General features: G+C 31.6%; 1 long non-coding RNA gene across 1 annotated transcript; it reads left to right on the top strand.

Annotated features, from left to right (window-relative positions):
- Positions 1-2,026: 2,026 nt before the first annotated feature.
- On the top strand, positions 2,027-16,746 carry LOC145291195 (uncharacterized). Its single transcript, XR_013869350.1, has 2 exons — positions 2,027-2,249; positions 14,716-16,746. It is a non-coding gene; the product is annotated as an uncharacterized LOC145291195 (long non-coding RNA).
- The last annotated feature ends 2,041 nt before the right edge of the window (positions 16,747-18,787 follow it).

Raw genomic sequence — 18,787 nt, 5'->3', positions numbered from 1 at the left:
TTGTTTTACATTAAAAAGTTTTGCGTAAATAGAAAAAAGTTTCGTTTTTTTTTTTAATCCTTAAAATTTTTGTAAATATTTAATATTAAAGAAAATGTTTTGTAAATCTATATTTTTTCTTTTAAATCTTTAAAAGTTTTGTAAATATATTTTTAAAAATCTTGCTCGCGAACATTCGACCATGTTTGCTATTTGACGTGTTTACAAACAACCAACGGCAATGTCAAGGTCAAACAACCGGTGTCACTTGAAATGTTCGCCAATCTTTATCTTCTGTTACAGGGTATCTAATCTTTACTTGATCTGAAAAATGTTTAATTTAAATTATGAAATTGTTCGGAAAAAATCAAATTTTATTTTAATTCAACAAAATGTTTCGAGGGGACAAAAATTATAGAATCAGTCCTCTATTGATTATTACAAGTTACGAGGAATAATTTGCCCTGTGGACTAATTCGCAAAAATAAAAGTTAAAAAGTATTAATGATAACGTCGTTCATCAAATTCCGTTTGTGTTTGTTTACAATATCACAGCAGCTTATATTTGGACTTGACGATCTTAATTTTTTTTTTTTTTTTTTTCATTTTTCTTAAACTTTTTCTTCTAGGGGATGGGACATCCAACCAGATGTCTGACATTTACCCCTATTTTAGTGAGTCCAACCAAGAGATCTTTTCAGGATTCTAGCCGTCCCTTTCAGTGCAATCGTTTGTATTTCACTTGCACTTGGTTCACCGGGTATGCTTGCTATGTACTTTTTAAAGTTCTTTTTCATAAGCCCAGTTGCTCCTATGATGACTGGTATAATTGAAACGTCTTTTAATTTCCAATTTCGTTTCATATCATACATAAGTCCTTGATACTTTGTTATCTTTTCCCTCTCAACTCTGTTATGCCCTTAAACATTATCTTTTTTTCTGTTATAGATAAAATGGAATATTTTTTACAGGGCACTATTTTACGAACACCGGCCGGTGCAAGTTAAAATATTCCTCTGTAAAAAATTTTCTCCATAAGAAAAAAAGTATTTTTCTATTTTCAATACTTATCGGATGAATTTCTGTACAAAACATATCTAAGAACACTGCCAGACATATAAATTCCCGTTTTATGACATTTGCAAAAGATAAGCTCAGCCGTTTAGGAACCTAGGAACACACACACACACATACACACACACACACACACACACAAAGTGACTTTTTAAATAAAAATAGAGATAGAGACAGCGATATTTGTTTATACAATAAGTTTTTTGTTTTTCAAATATTTTTGTGTTCGAAAAAAATCTTGTTTGTTATTTATCTTCTGTGTTATTTAACCAGGAATAAATTGAAGTTATCGCCCCCTTATAACGGCGCCGTCTGTGTAATGCAGAAGTGCAAAAAAAAAAAGTATTTTAATGGTGGATGCTCTGATGAACTACCCTCTCGACATAAATACCCCCAACAAACTCGACACGCAGCAAAATCTCACCCCTACACAGTAGAGATCCCTAGTTGTAAGAAAGCCTTCTACTCTAATAGTTTCTTCCCAAGAATTGCTAGACTTTGGAACTCTCTTCCGAGATTCTGCTTTCCCAACTGTACTGACATGCAGAAGTTCAAGTGCAATGTGAACAGACATCTTGCTGCTCATCTCCCTACATAATATCCCTGCAACATATGTCCCCGATAGTAGCCCCCTACTTCAATGTGTAGCACTCTGCCTTGTTTGGGGTGAAAATAGAATTAAAAAAAAAAAATGTTAATAAATAAAAATTCGCAACTTTTGTATCAAAGGATGCAAAATTGGTTTTCAACCGTCTACTTTGTGTCCACTGATTAGACTGAATGAATACGCCTCATTGCCTTTATTTTTTATCATTACGCAGATTTTGGTGTTTTACGTTTTTATTTATTTCTTTGTGTTTATTCATTTGCTTGTTTTCGTTGTTTTAAGATTAAATGTTGACAAATACGCTCTAAACTTGATGGAAACATGAACGGATCGTTTGGCAAAAGGAACGGAATAATGATTTACACCGGTTCGTGATGACCTTGCATTTTTCATTGATCAGTTCAGATTTTCTTTAAATAATTTCTCGTTTAATTTGTGTTTTTCATCTTTTAATTTTGAGTTTTTTCAATCTTTATATATTTTATTTTTTTAATGAATTGAACAGTGAACACGCAACACAAAAATTGTATCGATTATTCACTAAAGAAATCTCCAAAACGCGAAGAATTTTTCTGCTTTGAAATGAATGGTAAGTTTTTATTTATTTATTTATTTTCACCTTTTTTTAATTAATAATTAATAACTTTTAAAACATTTTTTAAACATTCATTTCATGCTTAAATGTTGACAATTACGCTTTAAACGTGTTAGGCAAACTTTTCCTCACACGTAATTAATGAGCCAATGTTTTTAACGCAATTGTTCGTTTAATCAAGTTTTTTTGTTTTTGTATTACTGTACACATAGATTCGAAAAAGTTGTCAAAAAACAAATATATAACAAATGAATGTTATTAAAGGGAAGATAAGTTACTTTTCTACCAAACTGGATATATTTTTCGTGTTTTTATTCAATGTAACATGTTTATTCAGCTCGAAAACCATGCAGTGTTTACCGATTTATTGGAAAATTCAAGATGGCGCCTGACTCTCTCTTTAACACGGTAAGTTGTGGAAAAGGTATTATAAATAAAAAAAATAATAGACAAAATACTATTAAAACCCCGCTCAATATATGTTACCGCGACATAGGTTGACATATATTCGGCGGGTTTTTAATAGTATTTTGTCTAGTTTTTATTTATAACACCTTTTCCACAACTTACCGTGTTAAAGAGAGAGTCAGGGGGCGCTATCTTGAATTTTCCAATACATCGGTAACTGCATGGTTTTCGAGCTGAATAAACATGTTACATTGAATAAAAACACGAAAAATATATACAGTTAGGTAGAAAAGTAACTTATCTTTTCTTTGATAACATTTATTTGTTATATATTTATTTTTTGACAACTTTTTCGAATCTATGTGCACAGAAATACAAACCCCAGACAAAATTTATTCTTTAACAAAGTGTAAGTATTTCTTCTGATACTAAACTTCACTTGTTGTCAAAAAACAAAAATATAACAAATAAATGTTGTCAAATAATGTTGTCAAAAATAAGATAAGTTACTTTTCTACCTAGCTGGATATATTTTTAGTGTTTTTATTTAATGTAACATGTTTATTCAGTGCGAAAAACGCACATTGTTTACCGATGTATTGGAAAGTTAAAAATGGCGCCTGATTCTCTCTTTGACACGGTAAGTTTGGGAAAAGGAGTTAAAAATAAAATACTAGACAAAATACTGTTAAAAACCCACCGAATATATGTCACGGTAACATATATTGAGCAAGTTTCTAACATGTAAGAAAAACACTACCGATGGCATAAAATAGTTCCAAGGTCAAGGGGTTCATACCATGCAAACGGTAAATTTACGACGGGTTTGATTATCAGATTCATTGTCAGCGACCTCTAATACCCCTAAAAAGCAAATGAGTGTTCGTGTTCTGTTGTAGCATAAGATAACATTTACCTTCTTTTTTTTTTTCTTCTAATGAGTCGCAACTTATCAAGGATAAAACACTCGAGGATAAGGGTTAATGAGGGAGTTTTTAATTACACTAAACAAATTGCATTTTTTCTAAATAAGTTTTAGTTTTTGCTTTGCTTTGTTTTAGGAAAAAAAACTTTATTCTCGAGTGTGTTTTATCCTTAACGAGTTGCGACTCATTGGAAGAAAAACAAATTTTTTTATTTCTATGAGTAAACAATGCGGGCCTTTTCTGGATAAGCTTTAGTTGTTTTTGCTTTGTTTTGTTTAGGGGAGGGGACTTATCCTCGAGTGTGTTTTATCCTTGATAAATTGCGACTTAAGAAAAAAACTTATCCAGAAAAGATTCACATATTTAATTTTACAATTGAAAAAAGTGCACCTTTCTGTATAAGTTTTAGTTGTTTTTTTTTTAATTTTTTCAGAAAAAGCGAAGTGAATTTCAAGTTTTCAACAAAATGTGAATAAAAACTTGTATAAATTGTGAAACGTAAACATTAATTAGTTTTTGTCGGCCCATAAAAGAGGAATATTTTTGCAAAAGGGAATATATTTGTGTGACACTGGTTGCAGCTTTCTAGCAGAGCTAGTCTATCGCAATGCGTAAATGCGGCTAAAATCTGAGGACCCTACATTGAGCCAGCACCCAAATTTTACAAAACACCAAAATGCAAACAAATTTTTTGTTTGAAACAAAAGGAAAAAAAAAAAATCCATTCTTTTTGTTTTAATTTTTGCCATTGAATTTCATGAAATGAAAAGTATTCTAAACTTTTTTTAAAAATCCATTACATATTCTTTTATTTAAATCAAATAAAATTGTCAATTCCCCCACGCCGAATAATACACTATTTTAAGATTTAAAAAAAAAAAAAAAAAAAAAAAAAAAAGGCTAAATTTTTACTTTAACTGCAACTCAACACTTACCTTTAAACTGATGACTGTTATAAGTTTTCGAGTATGCTGAAAACGAATATCACATTTAAATTTGGGGAAGACAAGTAGTTTTCTGGACATTTTTTCAATGTATTACTTAATGAATTTCAGTGAGCGTCGCCATTCTTAACATGGGAAGTAGTGCGTTTTATAACATGCATGTACATTAGTATTATGAAAAAACATGGCAGTCAGTGAAAACATAAGGGATTACATTGGATAATAAAGGTCTTAATATCCAGAAAACTACTTATCTGCCCCAAATTTAAATGTGATATTCGTTTTCAGCATACTCGAAAACCTTGAAAAGTTTTCAATTTAAATCTTATTGTTGAGTTGCAGTTAAAGTAAAAATTTACCCTTTTTTTTTTTTTGTTTAATCAGTGTATTATTCAGTGTGAATACCCAGTGAATGTTAAATTGCAGTTAAAGTATAAAAAAATAACAGAAAAGATAAATTAATAGCTACACCTGCTGATAGTGACCAAGTATTAAATAAATTTAATTCAAACAAAAAACACAATTGTTACCTAATTTTATTTTTCCTGTTATCTCATTAAGTTTATAAATGTGTTCATTTTATAAATGCATTTTTATATTAAATTAAATAGACAATTTATATAACTTATTATAACTCATTACAATGAAGTAACCACCTCAATTTCTGAAGTTGTTATGTCATTGTAATCTATAATATAAATCTCACCTATCTGTTTAAATGTATGTGTGTATGCCTAAAACTTTTGACAGAAGTGACGGATTTTCACAAGATCGGTATCATTTTGAAGCTTGCCCCTTTAGACGACAAATATCGAAAAATTATCTAAAAACATTAATTCCTTCACCCTCAACTAGGCAGTTTTCTACAAGAAGGGGTCACTTTTTTGCTGATATTTTTGAAAGTCATCCCCTCTGTTCAATTGATTAGCCTTAATTTAAACTTTCGCTACTTCTCGTTTGGTGATGAACTCAGTGGCAAAGACATCACTTTTGTTTTTTTTACGTTCTTTTTCCTCCTCCTCCACGGTAAAGGTTTGAGCCTGCCTGCCTGCTACCATTTTTTTTTTTTTTTTTTTTTTTTTTTTTGCTCAACACACACCTCCAAACAGCCGGGCAGCCAGGCTAGTGAATTATAAAAAGTTATATGAAAATGAAAGAAATTTGTAATATATTTCCATTCATTTGATGTTATTGTTTGTGAAATTGTTAAATTTCTATTGAATAAATTTATAGTAAATAGAAAATATAGAAATAAAATATCTTTAGCAAGTATATATCAAATTCATTTATACAAATCACTGATTTTTTTTTATTTAAGGAATCAATATTTAAAAAACTGAAAACAATTTCTTAATTATTTAATAGAAATGAAAAAAAATTGTTAATTTATTAATTTTATTTATTGCGGACAATTATCCTCATCTTTTATTAGTTGTTTCACAACGTTTCGGCCAACTATTTCTCTGGCCTTCGTCAGGTGCTAATCACGACGGATAGGAACTCTGAATCTCCTGACTGCATTCACTGCAATTACTGCCTTCCATAGTTGTTGTCGTCTCACCATGTTTTTGGCCAAGTAAGCTTCTGGCCGGCTTTGGGTAGGATTGAAACCGTTATCTTCAGACAATCATCACCTGGAATCGTAGAGATTCAATGTCTCTATCAACTGCGCCACGGGCCCCGAAGGGCAATCAAGGTTGAATTTTTTGCTCTTATAAATTCATGTTTATTATCTGATCTTCCATGGTCGGGTGCGTACCGAATGGTATATATTATTTAATTGGAATTCATTAAGATGAGTATTATTTATTAATTTTATTTATTGAAAAAATTATTGCTGCAAAATATTAGAAAATTAATTAGAAAATAAAAGACCAAAATAATGCAGGGTACTTTGGGGGAGGAGGGGAGATCAGAGTGACAGGACGATGGATTGAAAAATAATATCACAGTTGGCCACAAGTCAGTAAATAAATATCTGCAATGTGAAAGGCACGATTTGAAATGCATGATTGTTGGTTGTTTTTGTTTTACGGCATATCAACCCTTTTCAGGTTATTTAATGCTGAATCCAGTTATTTTGAAGAAAAACTTTTTAATAAAATATTTTTTTTTTCAAGTCAGTTTCTATTTAACCCATAGTTGGGACTCTAATAGGTACTACTACTCCAGGTCAGAGTGGGCCTGGGGGCAATTGCAATTAAAAGGTGGCTCTACATTTCCCCCAAAGCCCACAAGCTGGGGCCTCACTATTGGATATAGTTTAAGGTAATATTCAGGACCGAAATGCATGAAAGAAAATGAGACAAAAATTGGTAAATTGTTTTATGCTTTTTGTTTGCACAAAGAAAAACACTAAATAAAAAGATAAAAAGCAAACATATAGCTGACAATTCTATTCAACAAAACCCCAAAGGAGACAAGTTTCTATACACAATATGTGTAAATGAGTGATAACCATCCCCCACTTCTAATTTCATTTTCTTTTTTTTTGTCACCTCTTTACTTAAATGCCTATATTTTATTCATCTGTTTGTGTTAAGTGTTGAGCCATTCTGGAGAACAAAGATGTCGGCAGTAAATCCAGTCGGCAAAGAATCAATGTAGTCGAGATCAGCAGTGGTTCAGTCGTGTCAAGACGGAGACTGATAGCGAACTGATTGGAATCTAAAATTCGATATTTTTATAATGAGGTTGGAGGCTTCTCATTGGTTGATTGTCCGAACCGTAGTTATAAATAAGATCGTCACAATTTTGGGAGCCATACCCTAACATTTAACAAAGACATTTTAACAGTTTGCTTATATGATTTAATTTACCATTATTAACTTATTATTTATTTATTTGTTTTATTTTTGTTCTTTTTATAAAAACATGATTTTAAATTAACAACACTTGTAAGGTGAAGCAGTTATCCATTTCGCTATCAATCATTTACACCCATAAACCATAATGTAATGTTATTGGTTGCAAAATGCGCTCAAATATATTTTAATTCTTTGCAAATTTCATATTTATTATTATAGAACCAATTTTCTATTGATTATTATATTGTACCAAATATATAGCAATGATTTCAAAAGTTAAAACAAATATGACTTGAGTGCTATCAGCTAGAATCCAAATCATGACATATAGCTATCCAGGGTTATTTGTTACTAGCTGAGGCAAGTTCATATGCCATGCAAAACATTAAAAATAATGTTACGTTCCTGATAAACCGCCCCTTAAGTAAGACACTTTATCAGATCTCCATTACTAATGATTACTACGATATTGTCCCATTGATTACTGTACACGCAATAACTCTTATCCCCGAGTGGTCTCCGGGCCTTGATAAGTGGTGACTTCCATGTAAAAAAAAAAAAAAGAAATCTGTGTGAAAGGTTATAGCTTATGTACAATCAGAAATGCATGTGATAGGAGATAACATACATAAAACCATTTGAGGTGAATGAAAGGTTATACTGTACATCCAAACAAATGTGTGTGAAAGGTGATACGTACATACAAACATAACTATGTGAAAGGTGATATGTACGACCATAAATGTGTATATGGAAGGTGACAATGTATGTACAAACATAACTATTTGTATACTACAATACTACAAACATGATGTGTGTAAATTTTTTTCATCCACCCCTCTAGCCAAAAATTATTTAAGTGGTCAGTAAAAGAAAAACAGGGGGCTTGCAGATCACTACTAAAAGCACTAAATATAGGACTATGACGTTTCTTCCCATCTGGCCAGCTGTCCCTGCTTAGAAGGGGGTTAGCCTTTCTGGATCACGGCTCCTTCTTGTCGTATGGGTGACGCCAGCAGGTGCCTACTTGCCCACGTGTCTTCGATCCAAATCGACGCACTCTGGAAAAGGAAGTCGGGTATTTTCCAGCAAGTCCCTCCAATCAGACTAGTGATATCATAAGAAGAAAAGAAAAGACAGACGACTTGTTATGAGTAAAAAGTCTAAGTGTATTATAAAAGCAAAATAAAACACTAATTACTTGTTACATAAATGTATAACAGTTGAGTGTCGTACACTGTGAACGTCTGATTTTCTAAGTTTGTTGTGATGGTCGTGTTAGGAGCGCGGCTCACTTCTGTCGATATGAGATTCGACACGTTCCACCTCTCATCCAGAAACTTCTTTATTGCTTTACGTGACGTCAGTCATCTTGCGACCGGCAGTCTGTCAGCTCGATGTTTTGACTTCAGCAAACAAAAGGGAAGATCACACGACTTCGCAACTTGCCGTGTTTATACACCAATTCGCTAGCGCCAGTTTGATTTTCAAGTGTTTGAACCGATCAATTATCAGTATCGCCCGACATCCGATACCATATTCCTACATATCAAATGTCGACCCATTCAACTTTCTTTTATTGTTTCCTCCATCCTATTTTTAGCGATGAGTTTCTGTTTAAAAATTTGACCTTTATTTTTCTGTTTATCTTTTATTTTCAAAAAAGTGTAATTCGAAGCTCTCTCATTTATTTTATGAATTAAGTATCAGTAATTCTAAAACCCACGATTTCTCATGCCACATCAGACATTCAGTGTTGCAGGATACTTCTAGAGTACTATTAAGCTGTCTCCCCTTTCCTTTTTTTTTTTTTTTTTGTAGTTAAAAACAAAAATAAATTCACATAAATATTTTTTCACTCCATTTCAACATGAAACGTTTGCTAGAATAACGTCATGACATTAAAATTTGAGATGGTGATATAATAACAAGAAAATTCAGAGATGTTAGTATAATATAGATAAAAATATAGATAAATAGACAACAATAAACCATGTTATATTTTATATTTTACCATAATGTTATTTATTTTAGGCTTATTTAATTTTTTTCACAGATCATTTTTCCTTTTCACTATCTACAAATATCAACACTGTTTCAAGAAAATTATGTTTTTTAGGGATTTTTCTTTTTGTACAAGAAAGTCACCACTTATCAAGGCTTGAAGGCTACTCAAGGATAAGGGTTAATGAATTTAAGGTGTTAGTGTAGTAATCATTAATGGTGTAAGTTCGGTAGAATTTGATTATTTAAGGGAATAGTTCAACTAGAACTTGTTTACATTGGACTCAAAGTCTATGATATTGTAGTCAGCCAAGAAGCAGTCCAGCAGAACAGTGTTCCACAGGCGGCAGTTCTAAGAAAGAAGCTTTGTTCATGGAATCTGCATTTAGATTTAAGCACAAATAGAAAGTGGGGGGGGGGTGTTTATAGTGGTTGTCGCTAGTCCAGTGTTTTTTGTAAAGGTCTGGCATAGGGGGAGAACCATATATTGGATGTCAGATAAATAACGATAGAGCAGATATAGAGATTATTTTAAATTGTATTTTTTAGAGGAGGGAGGGGTCAATTTATTACATAAATGTAACATAAACTGATCACGCATTTTATGACCATCACCGATTTTAGCATTTTTCTATCTGTGTACATTTATAATGTCGCTTGAGATCCCTGTTTTTCTTTTAAGACCCATTTAAATTTTACATCGGGATCACTTTTCTATATAAAATTAACACAAACTACACAGAGGATCGAGTCTCTCATCCACCACAGCTTCATCTAGAACATTCAGCAGTATACAAGAACATTCAATAGTATTCGCAATAAGAAATATAATATATACACCTATATATATACTTTCAAGAAACATCTGGACATATGGCTGGAAAAGTTACCTGACCAGCCACCAACACCAGGCTACCGTGGACTAGACCTCTGTAGAAAATGGGCAGTCTGGGTGCAGTAGAGTTCCAACTCAGGTGTGTCAGTAACCGACGGAATAACACAAACAAACAAAATTATGGTTACCCATTTTTATTCATCTAGTAATCTGCATCATCATCAATCGCAGGAAAAATTAATCAAGAAAACATTTATTATTGTAGTCATTGTATTCATACATCACAAATTGATTGAACACTATTTTTAAAATGTCAATTAAGACAAGGAAGCACTAGAATAATATACAATAAGCATCCAAGTTAAAATGGTTAATAGTATTATTTTTTATTTAAATGTGTGATTACAGTATTTGCTACATAAAAATAAGGTAGGTAATTATTACTGACATCCTTTGATGAATGCCAGTAAAAGGTAAGATTAAAATTCAGTGATGTAATGTTTATGTTCATAAATTACTGCTATGGCACATGAAAATATTTGACAGAAGATATTAAAAATTACAAATTCCAAGTGCTGTATGTGCTCTCTGCTTACATCAGCATTGTGTCCAGTTGTCTAGCATTTCCCCTTGCCACTGGATTTAAGTATGCCAATTCAGAAGAGATGTGGTTGGTGATTGTGCAACCCTTGCCTCACAATTATATGCACAGCTTTCCTTACAGAGAGTAGCCATTGTCTCTGAACTGAGGCATCATTCATAGTTCCTTCATACTGCAGGTTTTCTGCTAGTGTATATATATATATATATATATATATATATAGCAGCGGGAGGCGCCTGGCTTTGCCCCATCATAAAATATGCTTAAATATATTTTAAGTTTTCGTATACATTATTATAGAGTTGTGATTTCAAAAGTAAAAAAAGAAAGTATTTGGGTGTCATCAGCTAGAATTGAAACTGAAAGTAAAACCGTAGCATTCAGAGCTGGTGACGTTACCACTGTACCAACATGACACATATATGAACTGGTTAAAAATAAACTGAGATGCCAATATATATATATATAATCTTGATTTAATGTTCTTGGTTGATTATTATCAACCAAGAACATTGACTTTGACTTTAAGAACATTACAGTTGACTTTAAGATCGTAAACTGCTTCAGTCATTTCTGGGACTGAGTTCATATTCACCTCTCTCTTTAAAACAGATATGAAATAAAGGAAATTTGCGATCATGAACTTGTTCAACCATTTGTGGAACTGACTTCATATCATCTCTGTCTCTTTATTATATATGAAAAAAAGTCATTTTGAGATCGTAAACTGCTTCAGTTATTTCCAGGACTGATCTTAATATCCCCTCTCTCTCCTCTCTGAAAATATATATGAAATAATTTAAATTTGAGATCATAAACTACTTCAGCCATTTCCACGACTGACTCCCTATCCTCCCACTATTAAAAATAGATATCAAATAAAGGAAATTTTAGATCATAAAATGTTTCACCCATTTCCGGGACTGGCTTCATATTTCTCCCCCCCCCCCCATTAAAATTAAATATTAAATAAAGTAATTTTAGGATTGTAAACTGCTTTAGATTTTTTTCTGGGACTGACTATATTCTCCATCCCCACCCAGTCTCTTAAAAATAGATATGAAATAAAGGAAATTTGAGATCATGAACTGCTTCAGCCATATCCAGGACTGACTCCATATTTCTTCCCCCTTTACTGTTAAAAAATGTGTGCGAAATAATGTAATTTTGAGATCGCTTCAGCCATTTCCGGGCCTGATTCCATATTCCTCTTCCTCTACTCTTAAAATGTATTCTATGTCGAATATTTTGTGTTTTGTTTATTAAGGAGGAGATAATGACTGGTAGGAAACTATTAGTTACTTAGTCTTTTAGCTAAGATCAAAATGTAATGTTTTCAGCATTTCAGCAACTTCTTCTACTGCCCTCCTCTCTATAAACAGAGGACGGATATCATATTCTAACTAATACTAAAAAACTGGGCTTAATTCTTGGGAGAATTGCCATGTGAGAATAAAATGGACACTTGTAAACTGCTGCAGTCATTTCCAGGGCTGACTCTATATTCCCCCCCCTTTCACTCTTAAAATATGTTCTGTGTTGATTTTTTTTTTTTTGCATTTCTGTTTTATTGATTTTTAAGGATGAAATAATGCCCGGTAGGAAACTATATTATGGTTACTTGGCCTTTTGACTAAGATCAAAGTGTAGTATTTATTCTCAGCATTCCAGCACCATTATCTTCTTCTGCTTCACTACATAAACAGAGAATGGATATCATATTTTAATTATACTAAACAAAAAAATATGGGTAATGCTTGGGACAATTGCCTTGTGACTACAAAACTACTATCTCCGCCTATAAATGAGAGATAGCAAATCTCAATATAAACAGTTTGGTAAAATGACTCAGCATTTTTTTCAATTCATACACAAATGCATTGATTTGATTTGTGAACATTTCAACTGTTTTCTGTTTTGCTTTTCCGTACAGTTTTTCCTAAATATTTTTTTTTTCTACCTCATTGATTTTCATGATTCTTGGATATTCTACTGTTTGGCACGTAACAATTATGTAGGTACCAGTTTGACTTGAAAATCAGTATTGGGGGGGGTTATAGTGTAGAACCACTCAGTTTAATCATGTAATAAGACACCATTAAAGAGAGATGATGTCATTTATGGTAACATGAATCAGCATTTAATCAAATTTACATGAAATACATTTTAAAATTCTTTTAAAATTATGTAATAATTACATTGGAAATCTGGGTAAAAAAGGTAACTCCCTTATAAAAAAAAAAATGCCCAATAAACCCACACAGAATTAATCTTTTTGGACAATTTTTACATATTTTTCATGCAAGACTTTGCTCTTTCCAACAATATTTATTTCATGGTGGTCCAGTACCGATGATAAAAGTTTTTAGTAAACATACATACATACATACATACACTAACAATTGAGATTAATAGATGACTATTAGTAATTCATAAAAAAATATCAGAAAAATGGATTTATTATTGAATATATATATATGAATGGAAATGTATAAAAAGGAATACGAAAAGTATAAAAGCTTATAACTTTATTCGTTTTCAATTGGTGACGTGCAGGAATACAAAATAATATTATGAAAAAAAATTAAAAAACTTTTTTTACAGGTACATAATTTTCGACCGATCCTTCAGTCTTCATCGGTGTAGTGAAAGCATGAGCATGCACGGGGAAAAGAGGAATGGAAAAGGAAGGGAGGAGGAGGAGAAGGAAGTATAGCCAATGAGAAGGTGCCACGTCAGTTTTAAATATAAGTACGCACATACACAAATGCACGCAGTACATATACACATATAAACGAAAAATTAAAAATTAAACAGTAAATAAAAATGAGAAACGCACTTTTAACTGTCCAATCTTTTGGATTCTAACGATATTATTTATTCCAAGAGAGAACAAGAATTCAAAGGATATAAGACGTTATGAGGAAAAACGCTATGATGCTCATTTGTATATATACACTTCAGAATAAAATTATCCAACAAATCAATTGGTATGGAAACCTGTGATTATTGGTTTTACAAAATATTATTGGCAGTAATATTCTATAAGGACAATCCCATCTAAATAAAAATTGCTCAATATACCAGATAAAGCAAATAAATCAAATTTTAGTCATTCAATAAATTTAAAAATTTATAATGTGAAATGGTTAAATTTCAAATCAAAAGATTTTTATTATTATATGTAAGACAAATAATACATTTGAAATATAACTTTTTATCCAATAGGATTTCGATGTCTACCATCTCTTCAGAGAAAATATTAGCAATAATATAATTATAATAGTTTAAACCTTGCTTGCTAAAGTCAGTGAGACATGGGAAATCTATAAACAAAGAAAAAAAAACAAAAAAAGGAAAAATCCAGGAAAATATGCCTACTTTGGACTATTACCTTGTGATGTGGATTACTCAAAATATAGATTGGATCCCATTAATTCACTGCTACGAAAGACCTTCACTTTGGATTTTACCATACATTTTGGATGTGAATTTCTATATCCTTTTTATTAACTTCCCTTACTCTCTGATATTAAATGCTTAATAAACTTTTAATTGTGATTTTCCATGTCTCACTGACTTTAGCAAATAAGGTGTAAACCATTATAATTATTTGCTAATATTTTCTCCTCTGAAGAGATGGTAGACGTCGAAATCCTGTAGGATAAAGAGTTATATTTCAAATGTATTCTTTGTCTTACATAAAAGAATAAAAATATTTTTGATTTGAAATTTAACCATTTTACATCATAAATTTTAAAATTTATTGAATGACTAAAATTTGATATATATATATATATATATATATATATATATATATTGTATAACTTTCTGTTTTTTCACCATAATAGAAGAACTGTAGAAATTCTCAGAATAATTTAATGTTTATTTGTGGATGCAGATAAAAATAAATTTCATTTACTTTTTATTTGCAGATGTTCCTGTTTGAAAACTTCTGTCGAATTTGATTGGATCTTTATTTTATTTTTGATTTAGTATAAACAATAATCCACTTGTATATGGAAGCAAAATCTGTTGCTGGAAATTATTTATGTGGATTTAACAAGGAATGAATGCTGGAGAAAAGTCACACATCCCGACAATAATCCATATGAGACTTATGAAGTAATTTGTCATTTTTTTTTCAAGAGTTGTCGAACACATGCAATTACTTAAAACTGGGAAAGGCTGCTTTTCTCTGTAATAACAAGTTCTGATGAATGTGGGTTTAACCATGACATCAAATTTAGTACAACAGATGGAAACTGTAGAAAAACCATACTCTTGTCAAGTATGCAAATATTCTTGTTCTTTGAAAGCGGATTTAGTGAAACATGTAAGAATTCATACTGGGGAAAAGCCATATTCTTGTGAAATATGTGGATATTCTTTTTCGAGTGAATCAGCATTAGTTAAGCATATAAGAACTCACACTGGTGAAAAGCCATATTTGTGTAAAACATGTGGCTATTCTTGTTCACAAAAATCAAATTTAGTGACACATATGCGGAAACATACTGGGGAGAAACCATATTCTTGTGAATTTTGTGACTATTCTTGTTCTTTGAAATCAAATTTAGTAAAACATATAAGAATTCATACTGGGGAAAAACCATATTCTTGTCAAGTATGTAGTTATTCTTGTTCTCAGAAAGGGACACTAGTGACACATATGTATACACATACTGGCGAAAAGCCATTTTCTTGTGAAGTATGTGGATATTCTTTTTCTTTAAAATCAGAGTTAGTTAGCCATTTTAGAACTCACACTGGGGAAAAGCCATACTCTTGTAAAATGTGTGGATATTCTTGTTCTGCGCAAACTAATATAGTGAAACATATAAGAACTCACACTGGAGAAAAACCATATTCTTGTCAAGTATGTACATTTTCCTGTTCTTTAAAAGCAAATTTAGTTAGACATAACCGAATTCACACTGGGGAAAAACCCTATTCTTGTGGAAATTGTGGATATTGTTGTTCTAATAAATCAGATTTAGTTAAACATATAAGAACTCACACTAAGAAACAAGAAAACAAGGATAAAACCAACATAAGAGAGCAGGGAAGTTTCTAGAGGATCTTCATCAAGAGTTTACAGACAGGTATGACTCAAGAATGTAGCCGATTAATATCAGGTATGGGTTTTAAAAATGGCTGGCCTACAAAAATGTCCAATGCAGGTTCTGTCACTCAGCGATTGAGAGCCCAAGCCATCCAATGTCTGGATGCCAAACTTTATTAGCAGAAGGCCTTTACATTGTTCACCACAACAAAGTATGTAGATACCTCCATTAAAAGATCTGTGGAGAGATGCAACTTGACAGATTATCAAACGTCTGGGAATATGAATCATCACTGATAACATCAAACGGAAAAGTTGCAGTGTTCTATGACAGCCAAGCAGATGCATGAAAGACATTGTAATATGGAAGAAGCCTGAAAGAACTGCACTCATTCTCAATGTTATAATAGAGCTGAACAGGAAAAGATAAAATATCAAGACCTAAAGAATGGTTTTAAAATGACATGGGCCCTTAAAGAAATTAACATACCAGTTGTAATAGGAGCAACTGGCTTATTGAAAACAAAATCCTAAGAAATACTTAGAAACAATACGTGGAAGACCAAGCTAGCATGAAATACAGATAGCAGCCATAAAGGGAACAGTGTCTATTCTTAAAAGAGCTCTCGGATATAAATTCAAATCATAACGGAATCGTGTTGGATCCAGGACGGAGCCTATTAATCTCTTAATAATAAAAAAAAAAATAATTAGAGAATGTGAGCGACCTGACATCCAGATGTGAGGTTCTGCTGGTGGACGGCTACTATACAACACCACACGATAGGATGTGTGAATATCTCCACTGTTCAAATTGAATCAAATTTAGTTAAACATGAGCAAGAGCTATATTGTTGTAAATTATTCTTGTTCTGTTAAATAAAATTTAGTTACAACAACATACACTGTGGAATGACTACTATACATTATCTTTGAATGCCTAAAGTCCTTCTTTGTAGGTTTTTTTTTTCAGGATAAGCTGGCATGAGGATATCTTCTCTAAGTAAACCCTTACTAAATATTCAAAATCAAATAGCATTCACAGCTCAAATAAGATGTTGTTATGACTAACCTCTACTGGCTTTGAGAATGGTGTACCTTCTCTGAGTGATGTTACATATACCCAATATCGTCGCACACCGAACTGTATCCTCTTTGTGCAGAAGGCTTGTTGGACACCTCCCAATGTGCGGATTCATGTAGCATGCAGAGTACTAAAGAGATCTTGTTCAATCAAGAAGAATTTGTAAAAACAAAGTAACCGACTACCTTCTCTGGCATATAATGTACGAGGTTGTTGATGTAGTAAAGTGAAAGTGATCCAGCTAGTGTGGACTGTTGGGAACTGAATATATGATGCTCTAGCAACTGGGTTAGTATTGGAAAGATACAGGAATGTGTTGCGGGTGGCTTAACCTAAAAACAGAGTTTGCATGTGGTATATAACTGGGTGTCAGACACTCAGTAGGAAAGCATGACTTCACACCAAGGCTGCCATGAAATGCTTATTAGGAGATGATTTAGCATACTTAAGGAGCAGGTGAAGAAGTGCAAACTCTCAGTGAATGTGACATGAGTTGTATCAGTTCAAAACAATCATGTTAATTATATATATATATGTTTCTGAATTTTTGAGATACGGATTTGTTATTCATGTTATTTGGATTTATTGGACTACTGTTCTTATCTTGAGTATAATTTTCATAACATTTCATTCGATATAACCTCCGACCTTCTTCACGTGTATCTTGTTGAAGTTGGGGATGTTTTTGTCAAACTCAGGAATTTTTTGACAGAATTTTGAATGTAACCCTTTTTTTACTTGATGTAAGCATGTTCTCGTTTCATCAGTGATGATTGGATAATAGGTTCTGTGGTTAGAGTGCCTGGAAAAATCAATTGTAAAAGTGATATCCTGAAGGTTGAAGGTTCACTTCTCAGTGTGTCCATAGTCTGTCCTAATGAATGGAATGCCCCAACATGTGAAAGATCTGTGCCCCTGCTATAGTGTGCTCTCATTGGAAGAAGATTCTGGCAGCACAAAGTCTTCAGAGAGATACACGATGGCAAAACAGAATTTACCAAAGCGCATAATAAAATTGTCTGTATAGTTACTGAACTTCATTTACTTTCTCATACTTAAAGTTTAGAATTAGTTTTATAGAAAAAGAATAAATTTAATTTAAAATGTTTAACATGTAAAATAATATGTAAATTTTATAGTTTTATTGATGTAAATAAAAAGTACTGGGCAATCTTTTCTGAAAAATAATTTCAAACAAAATTATAAAATGTTTTATTTCACTTTCAAACAAAATTATAAAATGTTTTATTTCACTTTCAAACAAAATTATAAAATGTTTTATTTCACTTTAAAACAAAATTATAAAATGTTTTATTTCACTTTAAAACAAAATTATAAAATGTTTTATTTCACTTTCAAACAAAATTATAAAATGTTTTATTTCACTTTCAAACAAAATTATAAAATGTTTTATTTCACTTTAAAACAAAATTATAAAATGTTTTATTTCACTTTCAAACAAAATGGGTAAGCACACGTCATCAATATTTTAGAATATTAGGGAATAAAAACTAATATCAATTTAACATGAATATTTTTGGATAAAAAGATAAAATCTTCATTTTCTACATTCAAAATTCTAATTAAATAAGAGTTTCCTTTTTATTACAACAAAATATGTCTATAAATTATATTTTTTATAATTTATATATATAGTTACAAATACCAAGACAAAATATTAATGCAATTATTGTTTTCCTTACATTTCTGCATCGTGAATATCTACTTGTTTTCTAAATTTTAATTTTGGGGATAATTATGCATTTTTTAGTAAAACGTAGATACATTTTTAATTTTAAGAATTTAATTTTCTGAGTATCTTGAAATAATTCCAAGAAATTGAGTTATCTCTCAATAG

This window comes from Euprymna scolopes, chromosome 12, assembly GCF_053919585.1.
Source record: "Euprymna scolopes isolate OS-2025 chromosome 12, ASM5391958v1, whole genome shotgun sequence".
Taxonomy (NCBI): domain Eukaryota; kingdom Metazoa; phylum Mollusca; class Cephalopoda; order Sepiida; family Sepiolidae; genus Euprymna; species Euprymna scolopes.
This window is presented reverse-complemented; position numbering and strand designations above follow the sequence as displayed.